Source organism: Suncus etruscus, chromosome 2 (genome assembly GCF_024139225.1).
Source record: "Suncus etruscus isolate mSunEtr1 chromosome 2, mSunEtr1.pri.cur, whole genome shotgun sequence".
Classification (NCBI taxonomy): Eukaryota; Metazoa; Chordata; class Mammalia; order Eulipotyphla; family Soricidae; genus Suncus; species Suncus etruscus.
This window is the reverse complement of record NC_064849.1, coordinates 90,763,030-90,774,062: the sequence shown is the minus strand read 5'-3', so window position 1 is coordinate 90,774,062 and position 11,033 is coordinate 90,763,030. Positions and strand designations below refer to the sequence as shown.

At 40.2% G+C, this 11,033-nt stretch overlaps 1 non-coding gene across 1 annotated transcript; it reads left to right on the top strand.

Moving 5' to 3' along the window:
- Positions 1-1,460: 1,460 nt before the first annotated feature.
- Positions 1,461-1,563, top strand: LOC126002300 (U6 spliceosomal RNA). The gene has a single exon (XR_007493049.1). It is a non-coding gene; the product is annotated as a U6 spliceosomal RNA (small nuclear RNA).
- The last annotated feature ends 9,470 nt before the right edge of the window (positions 1,564-11,033 follow it).

Sequence of the window (11,033 nt, the reverse complement as noted above, 5' to 3'; positions counted from 1 at the left end):
TTACACAATGAAAACTCTTGAAGATGTGAGAGAACCTGTGCCCAACCAAGTTTTGTCCAGTTGTAGTCTAGATGAGCAGCTCTGAGGTCTGCAGAGAGTGTTCAGTGACCTTAGACCAGGACAGAGAGTGGGGAGGTTTTAAGCGGCTTGGTGGGCAGAATATTTTTGTTTGTTTGTTTTTGGTTCACACCCGGTGGCTCTCAGGGGTTAGTACTGGCTTTGTGCTCAGATATTGCTCCTGGAAGACTCAGAGGACCATATGGGATGCCTGGGATCAAACCCAGGTCTGTCCTGGGTCAGCAGTATGCAAGACAAACCCCCTACTACTGTACTATGTCTTCTGCTTCTGGGCAGAATTTGGAGACAGCAGGCTGTGTCTCCTTGATGAGAAAGACACAGATACATGTGATTGTAGGGACAGACAGGGCACTCAGGGCTGTAATTCCACCAGCAGCACAAGCAAAGATCAAAGAAGACCGGATGGTGGTGGACAAGGTTTCCTAGAAGTTGTTGATTCTCACAACCTTATGCTGAGATGCTTTGCTTACACTGTTTAGGCCAATGAACCTCAATTTCTTTTTATTTTTTAAAATTTTAATTGCTCTATTTAAGCATCTTGGTTACAAAATTGTTCATTGTTGGATTTCAATTTACACCATCCTTCACCAGTGCACCACCCTTCCTGTCACCAAAGTCTCACGTTTTCCCCACTCCTGCCCTACTCTAGGGCTTTTCTCTCCTCTCTTTCCTATTTGACACTGTAGTTTGCATTATTGTTAATGGAGGACTGCTTGCCTGTTACTATCCTCTACTTTTAGTGCCTATTTCTGTCCAGAGCAATTAGTTTCAACTATCATTGTCCTAGTAGACTGTTCTCTACGCTAGCTACACTCACCTCTCTTTGTGGGGAGTTTTCTACACTGGACTGGATCTCCTGACTTTTTTATCTATTGACTCTTGGTATTATTATTATTATTATACTATTTCTTGTTTTTTATATATTCCACAAATGAGTGAGATTATTCTATGTCTATTCCTTTCCCTCTGGTTCATTTCACTTAGTCTCCATGTCAATTCATGTATAAGCAAATTTCATGATGTTATTTTTTCTAACAACTGCATAGTATTTTATTGTGTAGATGTACCACAGTTTCATTAGTCACTCATCTGTTGTTGACACCTGGGTTGTTTCCAGATTTTAGCTATTGTAACTAGTGCTGTGCTAAATATAGGGAGTGCAGAGGGCATTTTTGTATTTTGTTTTGTTCATTTCTGGGGTATATCCTTAGAAGAGGTATTATTGGGTCATACAGAAGCTCAATTTCTAGAAGCTGCAACTTTTTTAGCATGCCTCAAAGTTGCTAGAAGGATGTCACTGAAGATTTAGTGAAAAGATGGTTCCCACCCCAACTTCCAAAAATAATAAAGGCATGAAGTCATAGGAAAGATCATAGAGTTGCTTGCTTCACCAGCACATATACTAAAATTGGAAAAATACAGAGAAAATTAGCATGGTCCCTATGCAAGAATGACAAGCACATTTACTAAGAGTTCCATATTTAAAAAAAAAAAGATTATAGGAACCTGTGAAAACCTTCCTACACTGCAACTCAGTGATGAATGTAGTACTGGCAATGAAACCTGGTTGTATGCAAGGCAAAAGCCCTACCTGCTGTCCTATCTCTATGTGTCTCTAAGGGCTGTGATGTTAGCCACTTTCTCATGCGCATATTTTGCTGTGTCTTTTCTTTGAGGAGGAACATATTTAAATCATGAGCCTGATTCATCTTGTGAATATTTTCTCCCAGAATTTGGTTTTATTTTTCATTTGATTAACAGGGTCGTTCAAAAGGCACATCTTCCATTTTTCAAAAGTATATTTTTACATATTTTTTCTTCATAGGTTGTGCTTTTAGTACTCTAATAAATCTTTGCCTAACCCAAGATCACAAGAGATTGTAGTCTAAATGTATTATAGCAGTAGCCCTTGCCTTTAGGTCTGATATATTTTGCATTAGTTAATGTATATATAAAGTATAATGTAATTATTGTAACTTATTTTCCTATATTCAATTGTTCCCTGAATCACTTCTGGAAATTATTATCCTCTCCCCAATGAATGACCTTAGCAACTTTATTTCCTGAAAATTTTATTTCTTAAAATGTGTCTATTTCTGGGCTGAAGATTATATACTTCTATACTCCATCTGTTTGTGTTATGACAGCGATTAATTTTTATTACCCCTTGTCATGTATGGAGAATAAGTGCACCATGATTTTTTGGGTTGAGTGTGGATCCTTGCATAAGCCAGATGGGAAACTAAAAGTTTTTGGATTCTACTTATTCTCTCCCAGTTTAACAAAAAGACACATAGCTGACAAACTGAGACACCTTGCAGCCTGCAACCCCTGTCTCCATCACTGCCTGCCCCTGCCCCAAGAGAGGGAAATTATTAAAGTTCGAAGAGAAATCCTACTGGAAAACCTGCCTTCTTACCTTGCTAGAAACCTTATCTTCTTACCTTCCTCCTCCTTTCTCTATAATGCAGGGCAGCCTAGTAAAGGGGGAGCAAGGTAGTCCAAGAAAAGAGTGGCTTCCAATGTTTCATTCAACTCACTGTAGCCACCTGGAAAAATTGTCTGGTGTGTATCAGGAGTGGTAAAGTCATGGGTGATCACATCACATCAGCTCCACAAAGCAGCCATCAAGCTGCTTCTAAAATCCATTTGCTATAGCAGAGGACCCCTGCCACACAGTATCTCAGGGAGCTGCAAACTCTGACTGGAACAAGGAATTAATTGCTATTTGTAGGACAGGAAATTCAGCCCTAATCTCCTCACAGGTGTTTCAACTCTGTCACCTTCCCTTTCAGCAAAGATTTTTCTGAAGGCAAAATAGTGAAGCCAAATAGATCTTTTTGAAAGAAGTTGACTTAGATGTAAAGGGATGTGAAAGGAAAGAGGAATACTTGTTCAAGAGAGAAGACAGGCTTCTCCAGAGTGAGAGGAGGCAGAAAATGGCTTCTTGGAGGTTATATAAAATTTCTCCTAATTATTTTGGCCTAGAGTTCTCTGAACAAATAGAAATTAATTTGCATGTTCTTCAGCTTAGGGAAAGTCTTAGACTCTCGATTCTCCTCCCATAATGTCACCATCTTTAGTTTCCTGTAGTGTCTCTTTTTCTGAGGGTCCTACTCTGAGTATTGTCTCAGTTTCTGTATCTTCTAAAAGCTCAGGATTTGCATGTCAAGAGGATGTGATTATCTTGTCTTTGGGCTACTTCAGGGCTGGGCAATTCTTATTTGTTTGTTTGTTTTGTGCCACAACTGGCAATGCTCAGGGCTTACTCCTGGCAGGATTGGGAGACCATATGGGAGGCCAGGATCGAATCAGGTTTGGCTGCATGCAAGGCAAACACAAAACCCAGCGTTACTGCTCCAGCCCCTGGGTTGAGCAATTCTTAAGTTTTACTGTATCTTTAAAAAGTTAGTTGCAGCCCCCCCCCCATCCTCTATCTATCTGTCTGCAAAATCTACTTGAGAGATCACTTCCATCTGAGAAAAATAAAACTCATTTCTTATTTCTCTGCCAAGTCAATCTTTCCAAGTTACAGAGCAAAAACGCACTAGCAGTGGCACTTTTCCTACGAACACGCCTATTCCACTATGGGTCTGTCCATTATGCTGGAAATGATCCAGAAACAAATAGAAAGTGGGAGTTTCCTGAATTGTAGGCACAGCTGTTCAACCTTGTGGTTGTTGTGACCTTTTTTCCCTCTCAGGAATCATTAGTAGCAATTGGAGATGAAGTAAAGACAAGACTTATGCTGAAAGGCCCAGCTAGACTTGTCCCTAAAAGGGCTGAACCCTGAATTAGAACCAACAAGCTCATTTATTTAGCACTTATCAGAAGAACCCATGATAGTGGTAAGCTTTTTACATTGACTATGACCCCTGTTATCTACAGTTGATGATACTGTTAAGAGTAGCAATAGACATTGTAAGTAAAGCTTGCAATATTTCCTGCTCCATTATTAGGGCCTCACTCTGGTTAGTCAACTACTCACTATGAGGCCTTTTGCATCACATCAGGAAGGGACTGGAGAGCGCCACAGAGCGGTCTCTTCCACCTTCATCTCAAGTGTTACCTCTCCCATTTAATGAGACCATTTTTTAAGGGCATCATCACACACCTGGTAACAAATTGCCTGGGAGGTCAAGTTGCAAGTACAAGTTTTCTAGACATGTTTCCTATGTCTTACTCCAAGTGTTTGAACTTGGTGTGTCTATCAGCAAGTCATAGATGATATAGGCAGAGATAAAAGCTGTTCATAAGCAAACCACAAACTAGGTCAGCCTCTTTTCTCAATGAGACAAAATGGGCAATAGTCTCTCTAAGGAATCCATGTGTGGATTTCCTGTGTTTAACTGGCTTTGGGCTTTAGCCTGTCAACATTTTGTAAACAAAGCCTACACAATGATAGCACCCAGTTCTAAAAGTCAGGATGAAACACTGCAGCCCACCTGGATTTCCCTCCTAAATCCCTTCCTTGCTGAAGTTTCCATGCTGCTAATCCTTCTATTTCCAATGATCTCCAGAAATTTAGCAAATGACTGTCTGGGTTCCCCTCAGGGTCCTAGAAACAGACTTTACACTGAGTAATAGGCTCTCCCCATTTCAAACAAGACGTCTATCACCAAGCCCAGAAAATCTTTGAACAGCTCAACAATAGGATTACTGTTAACTAGGTGCTCTGTTAATTTTATTACACAGCTGAAATTTGTTTTCTGAAAACACACTCAAGGACACTGAGGCTGACCATGGTGGTATCTCAGGTAATGAGACAGTTGGCTCTATTCTCAGAACTGAGCACTCATTCCACATTCTGCTGCTCACTCAGGGCTAGACTTGGCATCTGCTGACTGCTAAGTCAGAGGGGCCTGCCCTGACTCAAAGCTCGTCCCCTGCCCACTGGAACTTTCATCCTCTCCTTAGATCTTCTCTCTCCTATTCTGTGATCACCAGAGCCTTCTGCATTATCCCTGTTGTCTCACACTTGCACATCTGTTGCCTCAGAGGATGTGCATGGACTATTCCTTTCTGAAATAATATCAGCTGCTGCACTTTATTATAAGGTTCAGATGGACCCTAATTGCCCCTGTCCAAAGGACTGCATAAAAAAGTTGTCTCTCCTCAGCATGCCAGCTCTACCCTAACTCTCCTTCCCAGACCATCATATTTTTCCTTCTTTTCTGTTCTTGGAGTGGCACACTAAAGTACCTTTGGTGATTTTTAAGCACCAGGATCATTTCAAGTTTAGGTGTTCTAAGAGCCACAGAAATCTTTGATTCAGTCACATCCAGCCTTGACTTTTGACTTTGCTGTGAGACCTTCAGGATGTTACCAAGTGATCTTCATTCATTGTGGGACAATCTTCCATTCTCATAAACTACCAGGTACCTATAAGCATGTTAGCATGTAACTTAAAAGGAAGCTCAGAGAGGGGCCAGAGTGGTGGCACAAGCGGTAGGACATTTGCCTTGCATGCACTAACCTAGGACAGACTGCAGTTTGATCCCCAGCGTCCCATATGGTCCTCCAAGCCAGGAGCGATTTCTCAGTGTATAGCCAGAGGTAATCCCTGAGCATCACTGGGTGTACCCCCCCAAAATAGGAAGCTCAGAGGAGTCTCAACCCTTGAGCTCCACAAGTGATCTCTAAGTACAGAGCTATGAGTAAGTCTAAGTCAGTGGCAAAAGTGGCCCCAAAACCTCTCTTATATATACACATATAGATCACACATATATATACATATATATATGGATTAATTCTATCATATCAAGTTCTAAGGGGCATGTTAATACATTTATTTTCTCAAATAATTTAAAGGAAATTCAATGTTTTGTGGAACATTATGAATGTGGGTGATTCTGACATTCTTTGGCACATCCCTTATGGACAGTGGTGAGGCTTCTGGCCTGTTTTCCCAGGATAGCCAATGCATCATGCTCAAGCTTGGGCTGCCACAACAAATTTCTCCCACTGGTATTAAACCAGCATCTCTCAACTGAGGCCATATGGACTTACTTAAAGCCCCTAGAATATTCCATAGAGGCCATAGCTAAAGTATCATAAATAGGGTCACAACATGAGGCTATGGGGACAGTTAATAGGACAAAGGGTTGCAGAACAAAAGGGAGGTTGAAAGGGAACTAGAGGTGGGAGGAGGTTGAAGAATGTAGGGTACATAATCAACATTCTCTTTTTTCCCCACAGTTCAAGAGCTCAAAAGCCCATGGTCAAGTGTACCAGCAAATCCAGTGTGATTAGTGATTTCTAGGTGACTGCTTTTGTCCACTGTTCCGTCATGTCCTTGACTGGCCTCTGTGTAGAGAAGAAGCTCATCTATGCATCTTCTAATTAAGACACTAACATACATGAACAAAACCTGATGCTCCTGATGACCCTTATGGATCCCTTTTGAGTTCCATCTCCTACTACAGTCTTGCTGGGATTAGGTTTAGCATCTAGTTATACAAGAACTAAGATGAAAAGATGAGATACAAAATTGTATTTCACCTACAAGCTGACAATGTGCCTCTCCATTTCCACTGCTCCAGGCACTTTGCAGGTCCAAATCGGTTTTTAATTCCCACGTTGATTAAGTTCAAAGAGCCATTCTGATGTAGAGTGAGTTAAACTTGGGACCTCATGAAAGGTGAGGAAGTATTGCTTGGTACATTTGCTGCTTTTTCTATTACTATATTACATAGAGTATATTATATATAACCTGTTCTGTATTACTCTTTCTTTTATCCAACCTATGTCCTCATGCTGAATCTAAAACTGAGACACTTCCTAGGTGCTGCTGTTTGCTAACTTCAAGAAGTCCAAGGGCTTTTTGTGAGAGGCTGAATGCATGGAGAATGGTCTAGTAGTTCCCTGCTCAGAAGGTAAGTTCCAAATGAATGGTTGCCTATGTGTTGGTTTACTGTAATATTAATGGACTTCAGGCTTCATAAAGATTTCTGTATCATCCCTTTACCCTCTTTAGCATGAAGAACACTGTTCTCCTAGAAGGTCTGAGTACCCTGAAGTCCATTCCCTTGGCCAGGCCATCAGAGATTGTGAGTTTTAAACACAGTGACCTGCATTGTTTCTTTTTTTTACTCCAGGAACTAGTCAGGTATGACTCTTCTTGCCTCTTATAGACCTTATTACTTTACACGGTTCTTTATATTGTCAGGAAATTTCTTAATCTATAGAATTACTTTCCTGCATCTGAGATTGAGGCAGAAAAAGATTTCAAATACTGAAAATTTTTCGTTTCTTGAGTTTCTTTATAGTCATGTCACTTAAAAATTTTAATGATGCATTCATTTAAAAAATTAACATCCTTACTTGTTCTTTCAAGACAATGTTCTCCCCTGAACACATACCACTCTTTGCCTTTTTGCCCAGTTTTTGCTCTTGAACATGTCTCCTCTCATGTTTTTCTAAGTACATTTTGTTCAATAAAACTATCTTGATTTACTAAAGAAACAAACACCAATATTTTCAATTCTCCCATTTATACTGAGATCTGCTTTTGTGAGGATTGAGTTGTTTCTCCTCTGCTGGTCAAGACTAACCATATCTACTGGACTCTTGGTCATTTGGGATTTTAATTCTCATTGTCAATCCTTCACAACAGTTCCAATTTCTAATCAACTAACATCTCAGATGCCCTTTGTCAGAGAGTGAGTCCATACACAGCACATATTTCAAAACCCAACATATAGGAGAACTCCCCCAAACAAACTGAAAATTGATTGACCTCAGATGCAATGACCATAAGACAGGCTCCAGAGGAAAATGACCTACAGAAAATACCACTATTCTTCTAAATGTATCAATTAAAGGTGAAGCTGGATATCAAGGAGAGGACAAGTAAAAGGAGAGATGCAATCAAACTACACAAGTGGGCATAGTAGGAAATAGTAGGCAAGAGATAATCCCTGAATGGGTTCTGGGGTGGAGGGACATCTAGAATGGAACATCTGGATACCTGAAATCAAATCTGCTGGCACCTGAATTGTGGACTTGTGGCCACTAGAAGAGCGAGGAAATGAGTGCAGCTACGTTGTCTGAAGCTGCCTCTCTGTCCAGCATTTGCCCATGGCTCCAGGTTACCCTTTTCCACTCTGTAAAATGAGAGATCTCCCCACTTTCCTTTCCAACTAGAAATTCTCACTGTAACCAATCCCCCCACCAGTTTCTGGGACTTTAAGCTAGAAACCAAAAAGAGAAGGGAGAAAAAATACGGGGGTGGTCAGAGGCATGTGAGATATATTGTTTGTGAAGAGGACCCAGTGAGCTACACTATCTGAAGCCCTGTTCTGAGAAGCTGTTTGGTTAGGCTGCTCTTCTGTCTTTCTAGTGGGATTCCCCAGTGCCATGCTGCTGCTGCTGCTGCCACCACCATTCTCAGGGAGGAATGATGGCTGTCCACCAGGGGGTCTGAGAGAAAAGCACCAAGAGATCCTGTAACCTGCATCATCTAGCAGAAGAGATTTTGATCAAGGACTTGAAATTCAAAAACAAGAGAACAGGTGTAAAGTGATAGCACAGTGGGTGTTTGCCTTGCATGAGGCAGACCTGGTTTTGAAACCCAGTGTCCCTTGTGGTTCCCCAAATTCACCTGGACTGATCCCTGAGCTCAAAGCCAGGAGTAAACCGTAAGTACTCCTGCTGGTTCATGAATTACAACTTGGTTTAACTCAAGACAAAGATCATTCCTGGCTTCTTTGTATCTGTTTGTTTAAAATTTGGTCTTACCAAAAACAAAGATTTCCAACATACCATGATGTTTTACATGTCTCAAGAATACTGAGGCTGGCTCAGTCTCTATTCTTTACTAAAGAGCTTGCGCTCTTGCTCAAGAGACAGAGAGCTACCCGACCATGCACTGTTTCATCCCCTCAAGCTTGGGCTGGTTTATTTCCCATGGCAACCCCTGCTCCAGACTTGTTTCCATAAGGAGTGGGATTACAGAATGTGGAATCTTTAGTCTCTCAAACAAATAAGAAAAGAACATGGTAACTTTGGATGTTCTCCTCACCTCTCATGATGTCCCAAGTCTAACTCACTCTACATCGGAATGGCTCTTTGATCTTAACCAGTGTTTGAAAATTGAAAACCAACTTGAACCTGAAAAATGCTTGGAACAGTGGAAATGGATATGCAAAACAGCTTGCTGTTGAAAATACAATTTTGTTTCTCATCCTATCACCCCAAAGCAATGAAGTGCTAGCCTCACTCTTGACTTTCTAAGGAATTTGATCCAGGAAACCACCGTTGTAACAGATATTGGGCTCTCTTGCAAAAGCCACCCAAAATACCTGGGTACAACCACAGTATTATTACTTAGCCAAGATATCTGTGATGACTCATTATCATATATTATTCTTATATTGTGATAATATATCAAAATATATTGTGATACCAAAAATACTACTTTCAAATTAGAAACAGTAAATGTACAATGTACATTTTTTCTGTACATTTCTCCACCCAGTCTAAAGCTCTCTCCATCATTTCAAATTAACACATGTTCATTGTATGTGAATTCTATCTCCCTGGTCCACTTTTGACTGTGATCACAAGAAGAATGCTCAAAGGTAGCCAAGGAATGTGGATGTATGACAAGTTTGGAAGGGAAGTCATTTTAGATTTCATTTCCTGTTTGATTTTATAAATACAATCACCTCTGATATAAAGAAATACACTGAGTATAATTCCAGAAAATAATGCTGCTTCAGGATGATTTTAAGGACAATTTCCTCTCACTTTCAACACCTACAGTTATGCAGTCAGGGCGTTCAATCATTTCTGCTGCTTTCACTCTGAGCTCCAGGAGACACTTTCAATGGAAATTTACCTGGCACACTTCAAAAAGAACCAGAAAGGTAATAAGAACAAATGAACCAGAGTCAAAAAAGAGTTGGATAAATGAGTACTGCATGAGAACATCTAAATATTAGAACACATCTCTATAGATGAGTCAGAAAAAAGGCAACAAGAAAAAAATTAATGTACAGTTATTCCACTCATTCTCTAACATAGAAACATTAGTTGTTTTGTGTGTGAGCATGCATGTTTATAAAAAGTTTAAGACCCTGAATTTAAATTTTGGAAGGCACTCTGGGTGTCATTATTTAAATCATTATTTGGGACCATACCCAATGGTGCTCAGGGCCTACTTCTGTTTCTGTGCTCAGGAGAGAAGAGCATGCTGAGAAATGAACCTGGGCTTCCTACAGATAAGCATATGCTTAGCTTCTTTGATGAAAGGAGGGTTTTGAATCATGCCAAATGGTGCTTGGAGGGATGTTCTCAACTGTACTTATGCCTGAAGGACTATGAGGTGACAAAGTTTGAATCACTCAGTCACATGTGAGGCAAGCATGTTAACTGTTGTACTACTTATCTGGCCCTGAGTAACTAAAAAAAGTCTTCAGAGAATGCTAACAAACACACAAGTATGCATCTACTAGATTGTTATTGTATTCAATGGGAAAGGGGTAAACCAGATCTTCTCAAATTGCTATAGGAAACTATTCTGGGTCTCAGAGCTGACAGACCTATAAGTTCTTTTAGGATTTATTCTTTCAACTGTATATTCCCTAGAATATTCTGCACAAATGGAGATAAAAATAGTATTGTTTTTGGATTTAAAAAATTAAATTATGCTTAACTAGTTTATAGTGTTCGTGCTGGTAGAAAGTGATCTGTCCTTCCAAAAAATGGTGTTTTATCAACAGGGAATGTACTATGACTTGTGGATTAGAAGTTAATTCTTATACATAAATCTTCACAGCATCTGAGACCAATCAACATATAATAAACCAAAGACAATGACATGCATCAATACTTATTTCCTTCTCTTGTAGAAACAGCTGCAAATGTTCTTTGCTGCCTCCCATGATCTCCATGCAGTTGGCCCTGTCATCATCCATGAAGTCTTAGGATGACAAAAGGTGCAGACTTCTTTA